The following is a 5,000-nucleotide window of genomic DNA, read 5'->3' as shown; positions in this document are numbered from 1 at the left end:
TCCCTGGGACAACAGGGAGGGGGTTGGGCGGAGACCCTCTGGAGGCTAGAGGCGCCTGGGGCTGGCGGGCCCAGGCAGAACCTGTCATACAATGTAGCAGATTTGAAAGCCGGCCTCCACACCTGGGGTGGGGGTGGGGTCCACTCTTAAGCTCCCAACATGGCCTGACTTTACCCATCCCCAAGTCTGATCAAAGTGGCCACTAGATGACACCTAAGTACTGGTGACAGTGTCAGCCAGACAAGAAGGGACCCTCTGACGGGGCTGACAGCGATTTTTTTTTTTCTTTCTAAAGTTTGCTTCCATTTTACACCTAGGTCTACAGGTATACCCTTAAAATGGATGCTGGTATTGAGGAAACAGGAAGTATTTTTTTCCAGTCATTTATCTGGTCCTCAATCCTCATTATTTATCATGTCCACCCGCCAAGTAATATATATAGAAAGAAAAATTAGCCAGGCATTCTGGCACATGCCTGTAGTCCCAGCTACTCAAGAGGCTGAGACAGAAGGATGACTTGAGGCCAGGAGTTTGAGGTTGCTGTGAGCTAAGCTGACACCATAGCACTCTAGCCCGGGCACCAAAAGTGAGACTCTGTCAAAAAAAAAAAAAAAAAATTAAGAACTATGGACTTAGCAGTAAAAGCAGGGATTCAGAGATAAAAATTTCACTCTCTCTCTCTCTCTGTATGTATGTGTATATATATAAATCTGCTATAGAGAGAATAAAAGAGATAAGAAGGGAGGGAGAGATAAAAATTCCTCTCTCTCTCTCTCTCTATATATATATACACACATATATATATATATATAAATCTGCTATAGACAGAATAAAAGAGATAAGCAGGGATGGAGAGATAAAATTTCACTCACTCTCTCTCTCTCTCTCTCTATGTATATATATATGGAGAGAGAGATCTGCTATAGACAGAATAAAAGAGATAAGCAGGGATGGAGAGATAAAAATTTCACTCACTCTCTCTCTCTCTCTATATATATATATATAAATCTGCTATAGACAGAATAAAAGAAATAAAAAGGGAGGGAGAGATATAAATTCCTCTCTCTCTCTCTCTCTATATATATATATATATAAATCTGCTATAGACAGAATAAAAGAGATAAGCAGGGAGGGAGAGATAAAAATTTCACTCTCTCTCTCTCTCTGTGTATATATATAAATCTGCTATAGACAATAAAAGAGATAAGCAGGGAGGGAGAGATAAAAATTTCACTCTCTCTCTCTCTCTCTGTGTATATATATAAATCTGCTATAGACAGAATAAAAGAGATAAGCAGGGAGGGAGAGATAAATATTTCACTCTCTCTCTCTTTCTCTCTCTCTCTGTGTATATATATATAAATCTGCTATAGACAGAATAAAAGAGATAAGAAGGGAGGGAGAGATATAAATTCCTCTCTCTCTCTCTCTCTCTGTCTCTCTCTCTCTCTCTATATATATATATATCTGCTATAGACAGAATAAAAGAGATAAGCTGGGATGGAGCGATAAGAATTTCACTCACTCTCTCTCTCTCTCTCTCTCTCTCTATATATATATATAAATCTGCTATAGACAGAATAAAAGAGATAAGAAGGGAGGGAGACATATGAATTCCTCTCTCTCTCTGTCTCTCTGTCTCTCTGTCTCTCTCTCTCTCTATATATATATATATATATCTGCTATTGACAGAATAAAAGAGATAAGAAGGGAGGGAGAGATATAAATTCTCTCTCTCTATATATATATATATATAAATCTGCTATAGACAGAATAAAAGAGATAAGCAGGGATGGAGAGATAGAAATTTCACTCTCTCTCTCTCTCTCTGTGTGTATATATATAAATCTGCTATAGACAGAATAAAAGAGATAAGCAGGGAGGGAGAGATATAAATTCCTCTCTCACTCTCTCTATATATATGTATATATATAAATCTGCTATAGACAGAATAAAAGAGATAAGAAGGGAGGGAGAGATATGAATTCCTCTGTCTCTCTGTATATATATATATATATATAAATCTGCTATTGACAGAATAAAAGAGATAAGAAGGGAGGGAGAGATATAAATTCTCTCTCTCTCTATATATATATATATAAATCTGCTATAGACAGAATAAAAGAGATAAGCAGGGATGGAGAGATAAAAATTTCACTCTCTCTCTCTCTCTCTCTGTATATATATAAATCTGCTATAGACAGAATAAAAGAGATAAGAAGGGAGAGATAAAAATTTCACTCTCTCTCTCCATATATATATATATAAATCTGCTATAGACAGAATAAAAGAGATAAGCAGGGAGGGAGAGATAAATATTTCACTCTCTCTCTCTCTCTCTCTCTCTCTGTGTATATATATATAAATCTGCTATAGACAGAATAAAAGAGATAAGAAGGGAGGGAGAGATAAAAATTCCTCTCTCTCTCTCTCTCTCCATATATATATATATATATATATATATATACATAAATCTGCTATAGACAGAATTAAAGAGATAAGCAGGGAGGGAGAGATAAAATTTTTCTCAGGCCCAACACACCTGTAGTCCTAGCTCTCTGGGAGACTGAGGCAGCAGGATTGCTGGAAGTCAGGAGTTCAAACCAGCCTGAGCAAGAGCAAAACCCCATCTCTACTATAAACACAAAGAAATTAATTGGCCAAGTAATATATATAGAAAGAAAAATGAGCCAGGCGTGGCGGCATATCCCTGTAGTCCCAGCTGTTGGGAGGCTGAGGCAGGAGGATTGCTTGAGCCTAGGAGGTTGAGGTTGCTGTGAGCTCGTCTGAAGCCATAGCACCCTAGCCCGGGCCCTAAAAGTGAGACTCTGTCTCAAAAAAAAAAGAAAAAATTAATAATAATAAAAAAGGTCTTACTTTCCAGAAAAAGCAGGGAGGGAGAGATAATTTCTCTCTCTCTCTCTCTGTTTCTCTCTCTCTCTCTGTATATATTTTCTGTGATTTTCTCCAAAGTGTTCTTTTCTTCAGGAACTGGCCCAGAGAACTGATAAATGAGGTGGACCCCGAATTGAATACTGAATGACACTTTCAGTAAAACATTTTGGAATGCAAGAGAACTTTGGTCAGAGGGAGACATTAACATGATAAAAGTGGAGTCAAGCTTGAGATCCAGTTAAGTGGACCCCTAAAGTGAGGTGAGCTAGCAAGGAAAAGACAAGGGGTAAGGAGAAGTCACAGCAAGGAGGTGGGTGGGAGGAGGCTTTGCTGGGCTGGCGACCCCATCACACTGCTGCTATAGACAGAATGTCTGCTATAGACAGAATAAAAGAGAAAAGAGATAAGCAGGGAGGGAGACATAAAAATTTCTCTCAGGCCCAGCACAGCTGCAATCCTAGCTCTGGGAGGCCAAGGTGGGAGGATTGCTGGAGGTCAGGAATTCAAACCAGCCTGAGCAAGAGGAAGACCCCATCTCTACTATAAATAGAAAGAAATTAATTGGCCAGGTAATATATATAGGAAGAAAAATTAGCCAGGCATGCTGGCACATGCCTGTAGTCCCAACTACTCAAGAGGCTGAGACAGAAGGATCACTTGAACCCAGGATTTTGAGGTTGCTGTGAGCTAAGCTGAAGCCATAGCACCCTAGCCCAGGCCCTAAGAGTGAGACTCTGTCTCAAAAAAAAAGAAAAAATTAATAATAATAAAAAAGGTCTGTCTTACCAGAAAAAGGAGGGAGGGAGAGATAAAAATTTCTCTCTCTCTCTCTCTCTCTCTGTATATATATATATATAATGTATATATATATATATATATATATGCATGCATGAATGAATGAATGAATGAATGAATAAATAAATAAATAAAAGTATGTTAAAAAATACATAGAGTGAGGGTTCTCCGCTTTAACCATTATTGTGGTTAATCATTTCACTGGTCTCAGCTGGGCCAAAAACAAGGCCTGTGGGTCTGGGGACTGCTCAGAAGTTTTAAGAAAGGAATTAACTCCTCTTGGGGATAGAGGCCAGACTACAAGTTTCCAACATCAGGGGGTGGGGGGGAAGTTTTAAAAGGACACAAAATGTTTCTTTCCTTTATTTTTTTTTCCCTCTGTCTAGACCATTCCCTCTATTACACTGGGAAATTCATGATGTTGAATATTTTTTCCTGGGAGAAACTTTGTGGTCGGCTATGTTTAGTAGGAAGGGTGTTTTACATGTTTCCACGACATCATAAAAAATTCAGCAGACTCATCTATGATCATAAGGGAAATGAATGATTTTCCTCTCCTAAATGTGGAGGTACCACAACAAGCTGCAGGAGGACCCTCCGGGACACCTATCCAGGGACAGAGGCCCCTCTGGAATGTGTCACTCACCCTATTCATTTAGAAATGTATACTTTCAAATCAATAAAATTTCCCCCACCGGGGTTACTGTAGTCAAGTCCCTTCAATCTGATCCCTAAGTCTGTTCAGCCTCAGTCCACGACCAAGGAAGGCCCACTCTGTGAGACCAAAGAGCCCGGTGCCCAAAAGGAATAAGGACAGGCACCCACGTGCACGCACACAGAGACATGGTCAAATAAACCGTGTTCAAGGTCTTTCTGTTCAGGGAAACCAGAAGATGGTTTGAAACCCCCAGGATCAACTTTGCATTTCTTCCAGGACAGGAAAATTCACAGGAAGAGAAAATACATTGCTCTCAGCCTAGGATAAAAAGCCACAAGTTGTTGTAGAATTCATTCTGTGATTTAATTTTTAAACGATATTCCATAAACCTAAAAAAAACCACTAAAAACAAAGATAAAACAGAAACCGGGAAAAGAAAAAAAAAAAAAAAAACAAAACCCTGGGCAGAGGCCTACGGTGGGGGCGGGGAGGCAGGCAGGGAGCGGGAGGAGGAGGGGCCCCTCCCTGGGACAACAGGGAGGGGGGTTGGGCGGAGACCCTCTGGAGGCTAGAGGCGCCTGGGGCTGGCGGGCCCAGGCAGAACCTGTCATACAATGTAGCAGATTTGAAAGCCGGCCTCCACACCTGGGGT

This window comes from Microcebus murinus, chromosome 20 (genome assembly GCF_040939455.1).
Source record: "Microcebus murinus isolate Inina chromosome 20, M.murinus_Inina_mat1.0, whole genome shotgun sequence".
In the NCBI taxonomy this organism is placed as follows: Eukaryota; Metazoa; Chordata; class Mammalia; order Primates; family Cheirogaleidae; genus Microcebus; species Microcebus murinus.
This window is presented reverse-complemented; position numbering follows the sequence as displayed.